This window comes from Lepidochelys kempii, chromosome 2 (genome assembly GCF_965140285.1).
Source record: "Lepidochelys kempii isolate rLepKem1 chromosome 2, rLepKem1.hap1, whole genome shotgun sequence".
Taxonomy (NCBI): Eukaryota; Metazoa; Chordata; order Testudines; family Cheloniidae; genus Lepidochelys; species Lepidochelys kempii.
Genome location: NC_136381.1, coordinates 111,139,329 through 111,152,297, shown reverse-complemented (window position 1 = coordinate 111,152,297; position 12,969 = coordinate 111,139,329). Strand labels below are relative to the sequence as shown.

At 41.1% G+C, this 12,969-nt stretch overlaps 1 protein-coding gene and 1 long non-coding RNA gene across 4 annotated transcripts in view; both read right to left on the bottom strand.

The window, feature by feature from the left end:
- The window catches only part of JARID2 (jumonji and AT-rich interaction domain containing 2), a 307,495-nt gene that overhangs the window by 276,460 nt on the left and 18,066 nt on the right, over window positions 1–12,969 (bottom strand). The window lies entirely within an intron of this gene.
- On the bottom strand, window positions 6,037–10,864 carry LOC140906972 (uncharacterized). The gene is made up of 2 exons (XR_012157324.1): window positions 10,835–10,864; window positions 6,037–10,085 (listed from the first exon to the last, which is right to left on the bottom strand). It is a non-coding gene; the product is annotated as an uncharacterized LOC140906972 (long non-coding RNA).

Below are 12,969 nucleotides of genomic sequence, written 5' to 3'. Positions count from 1 at the left end.
GATGGCTGGTCATAGCACCTAGTGTGGACAGGAACTAAGCCATATTTAACATGATAGTTAACAAGTTTGCTAACACTTTCCAGTGTAGGCATGGCCTTAGTTGTGCTGCTTCAAAGTGCCAAGAGGAATAAGAGAGTAATCAAAACTTTTGTCACTGCAGTTAAGTGGATGCAAATGATAAAGTACAGGCTGAGGTTTAGGTAATACACCAGTGCCATTCTTACAGTCACACCTCTGACTATAATTTCAAGTGAATGCATTTTCACTGAAAATCAGAGTCCCAGCTGTACCCACCTAATGAAAGGGACCCATGCAAAATGCAATTTTTCCACCATTTAAACCAATGACAAAACCACTGTCACAATTCAAACTGAAAAACCCAACTGCCTTAAAATAAAATATATATTTTTTAAATCGGAGACTAAAATTACTAGCAGCTCTTTTGGCATTTCATATCACACACCAGGAAAAAGAAAAAAAGAAACCAGTAACAGGAGGTGTCAAATATAAAGGGAATGGTAACCACCTTTCTGTATACAGTGCTATAAAAATCCCTCCTGGCCAGAGGCAAAGTCCTTTTATCTGTAAAGGGTTAAGAAGCTCAGGTAACCTGGCTGGCACCTGTGCCAAAATGAACAATGAGGGGACAAGATACTTTCAAATCTGGAGGCGGGGGGGTGGGGGGGGAAAGGCTTTTGTCTGTCTGTGATACCTTTGCCGGGGAAAGAACAAGGATGCAAGCCCTCCAACTCCTGTAAAGCTGGAAAGTAATCTAGCTAGAAAATGCGTTCGGTTTGCTTTATTTTGGCTTGTGAAATTCACTGTGCTGGAAGAAATGTGTATTCCTGTTTTTGTGTCTTTTTGTAACTTAAGGTTTTGCCTAGAGGGATTCTCTATGTTTTGAATCTGACTGCCTGTAAGATTATCTTCCATTCTGATCTTACAGAGTTGTTCTCTTATCTTTTTTTGTTCTCCTAATAAAGTTCTGTTTTTTAAGAATCGGATTGCATTTTTTGGGTCTTAAAAATCCAAAGCTGGTCTGTGCTCATCTTGTTTATTCTCAAGCCCCCCAGGAAAGGGGGTGTAAGGACTTGGGGGGATATTTTGGGGAAATAGGAACTCCAAGTGGTCTTTTCCCTGATTGGTTGTTAAATCACTTGGTGGTTGCAGCATTTACTTAATCCAAGGGCAAAGACTTTGTGCCTTGGGGAAGTTTGAACCTAAGCTGGTAGAAATATGCTTAGGGGGTCTTTCATGCAGGTCCCCACATCTGTACCCTAGAGTTCAGAGTGGGCAGGGAACCCTGAGAGGAGGAGTGCTTCGGCATTAGGAAAAGAAAAGTCACAATTAGGAGTCAATAGTAACAATAGTGTTAACTAACTTTTGAAATGTGAATTCTAAAAGTCCAACTGTGTTTGTTTATTGCAAAAACAAAAACACACACCACACACCCAAAATGCATTTCTGAGCTCCAGGGCAGCTGCCCTAGACGTGTTATCTTTTGTTCAGAATACACCATTAGCATTTAAAGTGTAGAGCCTAGAAAGCCAATAGAAGAACCCAGGATTGAACCAATTATCCAGAGAGAAGATGGATGAAAAGTGCGAAGGAAGGGATTCTGTATTGTCTCCCTGCTATAGCACAGATTGTGATTATGTGCTGAAAATCTTTTCTCCTATATCAAGATATAAAAATTGCAAAGGATGCAAGTTCTAATTAACACTGTCATCAGCATCTTTCACAGCTATTTCTTTACAGTAAGTGCCCCAAAATGACCGAATGCAGATTTGTGGTACTTTAAGCAGCAAAAGGTGGGAAGGAATTTTAGATTCTTTTTTCCATGGTTAACTGGTAACCACACTCATGAGTTGCCTCACTTCCTCTGAAAAATTCAGCTTCTGGCCCTACACTTTGCAGCTGTTTTGATGCAACACAATGCTGAAGTAAACCTCCAAAATATCATTGTACTGCATATAGTTCCAGACATTACATTAAAAACAGTTTTCCTATACCTCACAATTTCAGAAAAGGAATTCTCTTTGGCAACAGTTCAATATACACAAAAGTTAAAAATAAATTATTTCCCTTTATATACACTACTTGTTTTTCATTATTAGATCAGGAAGAGAAATGCAATCTCTTTCATAAAACTTCTCTTACTCAACCTGCCCCATTTTACCATTTGAATAAAATAAAGCTAAGAGTAAAACTTTTATGGAATTTAATTTATCTATATGAGCAGGCAGTAAAGTGGACAGATGAATGGGAGAAAAAAGGGAATTATTTTTTTCAGACAGATTTGCCTGAAATCAAGACTATGTTCAGCCCGGTTTTCATTTTTCTGCATACCCTCCTCCTTGTTATATCTCTCTTTAAATAAGCTCATTGTGCAAATCAGACTTTGACTGCTAACATACAAAAGTTAGGCTATGTCTACACAACGCAGCTTTTAACGACACAGCTGTGCCACTACAGCTGTGCTGCTAAAAGGCTGCTAAAAGGCCTCTATTTGTTGGCAGGAGAGCAAAAAACTTCCACCCCCAATGAGTGGTGTTAGCGTTGTTCACACCAGTGCTTGTCATCGACAAAACTTTTGTCTTTTGTGGAGGTGTTTTTTAACACCTCTGAACAACAAAAGTTCTCTCTTTCACTTGCCAGTGTACAAAGCTTTAGTTACCAAACTTTTGGGACGTACTCACCTGGATGATGTTAAGAACTGAAGTTTGGTTTGGGTTTTTTTTAACCTACTGTTGAAGGGACTTGGCTCCCACAACTGTAAGTAAATTCCAAGTTAGGCTAAAAATTCTGACTGACAGTCTGTCTATAAATTTACACAGTTGTACTTTTGTTTTTTTTCCTAAAATTGCATTTATACAAACTAAAAAACAAAAACCCATGCTGACAAACTGTCAAGTGGATTTATTCAGAGCCTTCCTGCTACTTTGAACTTTTTTGTTGTTGAATACAATCATCACTTCATTTGTCATCATATGACAAGATCAGACAATTACACAAGCTCAAGATATGTCTGCCAGTCATAGCATGCCATCTTGCTGGCTGTCAAGTGATAAGATGTGCTTCTGCCCACCTCTAGATTGAGCTCATTAAGACAGCCTGGAGGATATGCCTTGAGAATAAATACAGATGAAAAACCAAATTCAAATTTTCTTAATGTAGCTACGCAATCACTTGCATTTTCCACTTTGCAGTCCAACTTGTTAAGTTACCTGTTTGAGTAAGATAACCCAGCTAACAAAGAGGCTCCAACTCCAACTTCCTTTAATTAAACTATGCTTCAATTAAATAAGGAGGTGGAGGCAACAGAATGTTTTGTGGTTCTCAAGGTCTTTAAAGTGAGAAAGCTGTGAAAAGGAAACACCAACTTTGCAGCTGCATGTGAATGAACTTTCTGCCAGCTAAAGCACAGGAAGCAGCTCTCCTATGTTAAAATTACGTAAGGGAGAATTAAGCAAGCAGATGAGGGTGGGAGAAAGAAAAGGCAAATGTGTGCCAAGGAAAGGAGTCCAAGATGTTTCACATGCTTCGTGCCGCCGTCACCTTCTAATCTCGCTATGTTGCCTCCACTTCCTTATTTAAATTTCTTATATTGGTACCTCGTTACCATAGCATCCATAGACCAGAATCCATCCTTCCGACAGAACTTTGCAATATAATAGTAATTACTAGCCACCTGCTTTTCAGAGCAAAGTTTCCTCAATTCCATATACAAAATATACTGCAGTTCCCCCCCCCTGCCCCCCACTACTACCCCCTATTTATCCTAGCAGGACTGATGAAGTAAGCTTAAAAGGATGACTCCAACCATTTTGCTCCACCACTGCTAGAGGTCCAGCGATTAAGTAGCACACCTCTCTCTGATTGAAACTGAGCTGTATTGTCAAATTAAATTAAAATTGGCTTTTCTGACTCTTCTGTTAAGCAGTGGCCATCTCCTTTATTAAGTGACACTTCATACAGGGTAAAACACCAGTGTATTCGTGACACTGTATTTCTTAACACGCTTCAGTGTTTGATGTTGACAGAAGTGTTAAATAGAGAATGAGGGCTTGTCTACAATGGGTCAACCAGGAAAATTAATCCAAATTAATTAAGGACATGTATTTGAAGATGATTAAATTGCATACAACTCTCATGTGAACACCCTCATTCACAATTAACACAGTTTTAATTTGGTTTAGTTTAATTCACTTCCAAAATGAATTTGGATTAACATTACTGGATACCCCCATGAAGACAAGCCCTGCAAGTATTTCCAAATCTAAAGCTGACTTCTTAATAGAAACAAAGGCTCTTTCTCATTCAGAGTTTAAAACACTTTATAATTTGTTATAAGGTATTAATCATAATAGTTGCTTATGGCTGGAACATTGTTATTAAACAGTTCTTAATATAATTTACATCAAGGACTATATGCAATCTGTAAGTGTTTTCCTCATCAGCATCATTCTGCAAAGCGCTGGCAGTTTAAGGGCTAATAAGGAAACTCTCTGATTGATTTGGGCTAATAATTTATGTTTTATAAAAACAAGGTTATACAAAGCCATGAAGTTTTAAAGTAATTCTCAGAAAATAATTTGGTCTTTTTTAATAATACTCCTGTGTGGAAAATGTAACTCAAATATTGCAGCATTATGTAAGTGCATGGGAAACAGAAACAGAGTGACCAGTCTATTTTCTTTGCCCATATGCTCAATTTTGATGTGGTAACAGTAAACAGATTGATTTAAAGCTAAAAGAAAAATCTAAAAACCTATCATTGAAGGTTGGTTGTAACAAGGAATTATAACATGAAGATTTAACCCAAGAGTGATAAACAGAGATTCATCTGGATTCCGACAAATCTGTAAGGAAGAGCCCTGTGAGAAGATTCAACTGTGTTCAGCAGTGAAACTTACAAAATAATATTGTGTAAATGAAATCTTACCCCATTCAAGTCAAAGGGGGGTTTCACCCCATCTATATATTTTCATGGGCTGGAGCCCTAGAGTAGACACGGCTCCAGCACCTTCCAGCATTTTTACCACTATTAGTTAAAACTATGGTAGTACGAGTACCAGTTTTTAATTCTCTGGTGTAGACAGGGTTAAGTGAACCTCAGCCGGTAACTGACCTACTTTATCACGTTTGAGCCCTATCAAAAGATCAAGAATTAGAGAAGCCAATCAACTGAAAACAATTTGTCTGAAGAAAAATTAAACAGTTAAGTATATTATCATTTTTATTTTATTGTACTTTTCTAAGGTGGGTGAAACAACCAAGCCTCTTGATTCTGTTACACTGCCAAAGCAGTGTGATCAGTCTCTCTACTATACCCACTCTATCCCGAAATGTTATGGCCATTCTCAATTTCAGTTTCATAACTGTCAACACTATATTAAAAACCGCAATAATTAAGTATTTACATAGTTTAGAAAGCTAATGACCACAAAACTATTTTACAGCTTTAAGTGAGAGTTTGCATGGAGCCGTCGGTTGCTCTGACGGATACATTTTTCTGCTTTAACACTGGTAATATTCTAAGACACCAGAAGGAAAATCTATGTAGGCCTTTATTAAGCTATACCACAGTTCTAAGGGCCTGATCCAAAGCCCTCTGAAGTTACGGGGCATCTGTCCATTGACTTTAATAGACTGTGGATCAGGCCCTAGGTGGAAAATCTGTTATAAAGCTTCAGGGATGAAATCCAGGCTCTGCACAGAAATCAACTGGAGGTTAGCTATTTACTGCAATAGAGCCAGGATTTCACCAGGTTTTTAGATATTGTGAGCAACAGCAGCCATCAAATACTATCCTAAAGTGATGAGCATGAAATAAATATCCAGAGAGATCCACTTATGTAACTTATTATAAATATTACAGGGTACATTTGCATCCAGCTGGGATTTTAGATCAAGTCTGATATCACTGAACAGATCCCTTAGATAAAGACAGCATTTCAAGTAAATTAATGTCAGGAAAGTTAACACATTTCCCAGATACACCATTTTTAATTTTAAAAAACATTTGAAACAGTGTTAAATATCAACTTTATTTAAGTCAGTTTCAGAAGGACAATACACTAGGAAGTCCTCTTTTGATGCTCAGCAAAGTAGTACTATGGTGGACAGCTAGCACCTGCTTTCCCTGCCCCACACCCCCATTACAATAACCCTGGTCCTTCAATGGTACTGTGAAATACAAAAGACCCTGGAATTTCAAGTCTGATTTCTTGTCTTTTGGTCTCCTCCTGTCCCCCCTGTGTATTATTAGCCACGCAGCTTAGTGCATCAGTCATCTCAGATTCTATCACAGTAAGCTTTTTGCAAGAAGCAAGATTTAGACAAATATTTATTACTCTTCCTTATCATTCCTCTCTTTCACTGCCCACCCCCCTCTCCTTTTTTTTTGTTCATATGAAACTTGTTAGCTTTTATTTGTTTACATTTTGATGTAGTCATTTGCTGTTATTTTAATTTGTTTGTATTATCTTGTAGAGTGCCCCAAGCACGGGTTGGGTTTTTTTGTAAATTAGGTTATTAGTAAACAGAACAATTCAGCTCTATGTCCTGGTAACATATTCTGAGACTTTTGTTTTAAGCTTCCTGATACAAAAAACAGATGCAAATGGTTCCATACATATATTGGATTTATTTTGTTATATATAGCCACAGTCTTGTGAGACTCTTACTAGAATCTTTTTAAACAAACTCTACATTTAGAAATAATGTTCTGAGCCACTGAAAACAATAAATCATGGGAACCTTTGTTTTTTAAAAATAGTCTATTCATGTGCTTGGTTTTAGCCATGTCACTAACAATGGCATTAATAGTAGCAGCATAAGTATGGCATCTCGCCCCATATTTCTACACAATGAAGTTAAATTCATGTTAATCATAGAATATCAGGGTTGGAAGGGACCTCAGGAGGTCATCTAGTCCAACCCCCTGCTCAAAGCAGGACCAATCCCCAATTTTTGCCCCAGATCCCTAAATGGCCCCCTCAAGGATTGAACTCACAACCCTGGGTTTAGCAGGCCAATGCTCAAACCACTGACCTATGTGCATTGTAGGTAATACCAATGCCTCATAAGACTTAGAGTATGTTACCTGAAGATAGTGAGAAGGCCCAAAATTCCAAATAAATATTTACTGCCAGCTTCATTTGCACTTTTTCCCCTGCGAGAAGAGTCATTTTTTGTCAAAAGTTTGTATGAATTCCATCCGTAGAAAACAGCCCTTAAGACATCAACTGAAATGTAGACACATTTAAAATACATAATATTAATAAGCCTTACTACTTTTTGGCTGCGGTTTTGGTTGGAGTCTAAGGCAGTTTGATAACCACTCAATATCAAAAGGATTTTGATGCATGACTCTCAGGTTCTTTTGAAAACCCAATCCTCAGGCCACATCTATACTATAAACTTTGGTCGACAAGTTAGGTCGCCATAAAGCCGCTGCAGTTAGTATATTGCTTATGCAAGTGCATAAGCAGCTTCTTGCATTGGCGCTGCACTTACTTACCAGAAGTGCTTGTGTCGACACACAGTGCAGTGCGCCATGGGTACAAGTATCCCAGTGCGCAACCCATCACTATTCAGTGCACTGTCTCTTGGGAACTTTTGGCAATGCATAGTGGGCAGAAACAAGTTGCTCATGGGTGACTGGGAGCGAGGGGGTCAACTTTCCAGCATGAAAATGTCTCCATCGCATAATGTCATCTATATTCCACAATTTTGGTGACTTTTTAAAAATTCCACTCTCATGTGGCCATCTCACTGTTTGCCATCTCTGACAGCAGCACGGAGCCTGTACAGCTCTGCACTATTCTTATCAGCCTTGCCAGCCCAGCACGTATGATCCTCTGGTATTTACAGAGCCGCAAGAACCACCAAATCAGCAAGGAACATGACAATATCATGGAGAACAGACTGCTGTGGGACATGGCAGGAATCAATTCAAGGTTGTCGGTGGCATTCACAGAGCACCTGCAGATTCTGGAGCACCACTTCCAGGCATGAGAAATGGGCACTGACTGGTGGGAACTGCATCGTAATGTAGGACTGGGATGACAAGCAGTGGCTGTAGAATTTTTGGATGCGCAAGGCCACATTCCTGGATCTGTGTGCTGAGCAAACCCCAACCCTCCAGCGTGGGGAAACCAAAATGGAAGCTGCACTGACAGTGGAGAGGTGAGCAGTGATCGCACTGCGGAAAGCTGCAACACCAGATTGCTACTGTTAGTGGAAAATCGTTCTGGAGTTGGAACATCCACTGTGGGGGCCACTGTAATGCAAACGTACAGCGCCATTAATCGTCTCCTGCTAGGCAGGACTGTGACTCTTAGCAACATGCAGGACATAGTGGATTGATTTGCAGCAGTGGGGTTCCCAAACTGCGGTGAAGCATATCCTTATTTTGGCATCAGACCACCTTGTCACAAAGTACATCACCACAAAGGGATATTTTTCTAGGGTTATGCAAGAGTTGGTTGATCACTGGGAATGCTTCACCAACATCAGTATTGCCTGATCAGGGAAAGTTCATGACATTTACATCTTTAAGAACACAAGACTGTTCAGAAAGCTACAAGCAGGGACTTTATTTCCTGGCCAATGAATTACCATTGGCAATGTTAAAATGCCAACAGTGATCCTGAGGAATGCAGCATCTGTACACTGGCCACTTCGAAAGCACCAAGGAAAGATTCAGCTACTGACCTAGCAGGTGCAGAATGACATTTAAAAGCACTTTGGTAGATTGAAGGGATGATGACGTTGTTTACTCACAAGATTGGCTCTCAGTGGAAAAAAAAAGACTCAATAGTTATAGCTACCTGCTGCATCCTGCATAATATCTGTGAAAGAAAGAGGGAGAAAAGTGCCATCTGGGTGGAAAGCAGAGGTGGAGTGGCTGTCTGATGAATGCAAAGAGCCAGACACAAGGGATATTAGAAAAGCTCAATGCAGAACTATACAGCTCAGGGAGGCTTTGAAAGAGCACTTTAACAGTGAGCCACAGAAATGAACTGCAGTGTTCTGTGCTCTGTCTGGCCCTTCTGTTTTGGGGCCTGTTAGAAATTGAGTGGTGCTCGATGTACATCTTTGAGTTGTGTCACACTGTACAGTAACAAAGAAGTGGGACCTTTCAGAATTGCTAGGCACTCTGCAGAGCCTGGGTGTTTTTCGTCTACATCTGCAGCACGGGGTACGGGCCACTTGCCGTTTAAAACTAGTGTAAATGGTGAATCCTCTGTATCTTGAAGTCTTTAAACCATGATTTGAGGATTTCATTAACTCAGCCAGAGGTTAGAGGTCTATTACAGGAATGAGTGAGGTTGTGTGGCCTGAAACATGCAAGAGGTCAGACTAAATGCCTTCTGACCTTAAAGTCTATGAATCTGTACGTCATGAATTAATAAAGATGAATTATTTTCCAAATCGATTTTTGAGTAAAAAAAAAAAAAAAATCATCAGTGAAAAAACTAATCTGTGCAATTTAAAAGCAAATACATTAAAAAAATAAACTAATGGAACAGTGCTTAATAAGGGGAAAGAACATTTATGTCCTTTTTAGCTACACATACAGCAACTGTGGTTTTCACAGGTCAGTGTACGAGAAGCTGTGGCTGTTCTTAAATGTCCCCTGGTGTGCAGGGTTAGGGATAGGGGCAACGATGCAGCCCCGATGCCACATGGAATGGGGTGGGGTGGATGCAGGGAGGTTCTGTAATGAAGTCTTCCGTGGATTAGAAAGGGAGGGGAGCTCATGACTGTTGAGCCTGTAGATCCGCAAGAGTCTCCAGCATCTGTTTTTGCTGACAGATGAGCCCAATTATATTCTGCTATGTCTCCCTCTACTTTTCCTGCTGGGACTCCTGGGCCTCTCTCCTGTCTGCTCTTTCCTTCTTCAGGAAGACCGCAAAGTACACCCTCCAGGCCCTGTGCTCACAGTCTATGCAGCACTGTCTTTTGCAGGATGTCATCAAACATGTCATCCCAAGTCCTCTTCTTTCTCCTCCTCATCTGGCTCAGGCGATCCGCGGGTGTGGAGGGAGAGATCCTCAAGGCTGTCATAGCAGCAGCTGCAGATAAAACATAGAGAGGTATCATTCTCAGTATAGTCACAGTGGCAAGTAAAAATTAAGATTCAGAACTCCCTTCCCTTAAGTTTTTTAAAAAGACAGGCATATTGGCACTTCTGCATCAGAGTGCTTGTGGACAGCGCCACTCACAGCTCCAGCCAGAGTGAATATGGCCCACCAAGGGTGCGGGAAATGAGAAAGGAATTGCTCAGTTGCAAGAAACTATCAACACCGGGCACTGGGACCATTTTCTACAAGCAGTGGTGATTTTAGCCACTCTCTCACTCCTGAGGGTAACAAGAGCACAGAGAGCATAGCTGCTGCTGCCATCCCAAAGCCTCCTGGGCCCGTAGGCTGCTAGCCTGTGGAACTTTGGCCAGCACAATTACAGTAATTACAGACTGGCATGGGAAAGTGTCTATAGTGAAGGAAAAAATAAGGCTGCCATTCCCAGAAACCCTCAGGAGAGGATTGCAGAGTAAACCTCCAAGGAAGTTTTAATGGAGATCTCTCAAGAGAATTCGAGGAACATCCCTGTGTACATAAACAAACTTCTCGGCATAGCCTCTCCTTACCTAACTCTACAGAGGAGTGAAAAGCAGATCAGAACACTACCTCTCTTTGTTGTACTGCTGCCTCTTCTAGTACATGTACATTAATGAAAAGTCGATAGCTGTACCCTGTTAAACTGGGAGAGGGGCACCATTGCTACATCATTTTAATGGGAAATAAATTTAAAAACCACTCACCCGAGTTTCCTTTCCCCGCATCGGGGCTCCTGCTGGGACTGACAGGACTGCAGTGGCGCCTCAAACAGATCCTGGCTCATGACACAGCTGAACCGCCCAGTCACACGTCTCCCACCCAACTCCTCTTCCTCCTCCATCTCATCCCTTGCTGGTCACACCAGGAGCCTGTGGCTTGGGCTCCTCAGAAGTATCCAAGATGGTCTGTGGTGTGGTGATGGTGTCTCCGCCAAGTATGAAAGGCCTCTTTTACATCAGCGCCAGATCAACTGCTGGCTTCCCTGGCCTTCTCGCATGCCTGACACAGTTCCTTCCCCGTCACACGGCACTGCAGCTGGCCCGCCATACCCCTCCTCCATCTCCTGTGCAATCTGCTCATTGACGTCCATGTTTCTACAGTTGGTCTGTAGCTGTGCTTGCACAGACTCTTCCCCCCACAGGCCCACGAGATCCAATATTGTCTGTCTAATCCAAGCCAGAGAGCATTTGGAGCATGTAGCTGGTATGGTCAGCTGGGCAGCTACACACAACAAGGGAGAGCTGCTCGGTGTACTTGCCAAGCACAGCCATCAGGAAGAGACATTTCAAAAAATCATGGAGTTTACAGGGGAGGGGAGCCTTCTGCCTAGGGGTCATGGAGACCAACGGAGTTCACAACTGTAACCAGAGCAGTCAGCATCAGGCACCGTGGGACAGCTGCTGGAGCACTGTTAGGATTGACCTAATTACACAGTGTCTTTGCTCAAGATGTATCAACCTCAGCACTTTGACCATGAATGAATGCCACTTGGAAAAGTGGTATTACTGAGTCACCGTAACAGGGCACTTACATTGGTGGGAGACAAATTTAAGGATAGACATATGCACCACTAGGGTCAACACAAAGCGGCTCACGTCCACAGAACTTTGTAGCATAGACGAGGCCTTACTGTGCACCTTTTCCTCCCCTTCCCCCTCACTGGGTCTCCCCTTATCTCCCTACTTGCCTTTGCCCATTTGCATTTACCACAGTTCTCTAAAGAAGGGACTGTACTAGTTCCAGGATGGGACAGGGTTGCCAATTTGGGTTGGATGTATTCCTACAGGTTTCATCACAACAGTCTTTAATTAAAGATTAATCTTTAATTATTGGAAACTCCAGGAGAACCCTGGAGGGTTGGCAACCTTAGGATGGGGAGACCTGTTGTATATGTTCCTGTGAGTGCTGAATGCGAGGAAGCTTGAAGTCTATTCTGGAATATATTCCCATTGTCTCAACCAAATGGAAATGGAAGTGGTGCAGGGGCAGTACAGTGAGCCCCTAGGTACGGGGGCATGTCTTGCCATGTTAAACAGCAACCTCTGAAGCCAATTAACCAACATTACTCCTTAACTGGCTAGAAGGAGCTCTGTTCAGTCTCTGTCTGCCAAAGGAAAAAAGGTGGCAGTGACTTGTGGAGACCCGAGAGAGACTGGTAATATGACTTATAGAGCATCTTGTCCATACTATGGTTAAAAATATATATAAATATAAAAATTAAAGCTTTTAAAATATTTTAAACTTTTGCTTCTTTGCAACAATTAAAATCCAAACAAACACCTGGGGGGGGAGGAAATGGGGGCAATTGTATTGCTTGGGAGCAAAAGTCAGGTACACCATAACATTTTTATAAACTCAAGTTAAGTGTTGTTGAAAGTCTGAAGTAGACTAACCTTAAACTGGTCCTATTCCTAAGATTTGTTTGCTTTAAAGCATAGTATGTGCCAAATATTTTAAAGAACTCTAAAACACTAATTCTGAAAACAATGTCTAAAACATGCACACTGCACACTGGAATGGATTCCTCAACTTGGCCTCATCACTTATGCATCTGACGAAACAAACACTGACAGCTTTTTTGCATTTGTAAAGGCCCCACAGCAGCTGTGGTGATCCCACCATAGAGCAATGAATTAAGCCTGAAACCCAGCTGGGTCTGAACAGAAGCCTTTTTTGCACAATACAGCAAGACTATCATTGTTAACCTAGGTATTATTGTGAAATATTCTGCATTACATTAAAAATTGAGATAGAAATGTCCTACAAAATTAGCTCTAAAAAGCAATGTTAACACATTTAAAATAATATAACATTTAAAAATATGGATCCCATATTGATT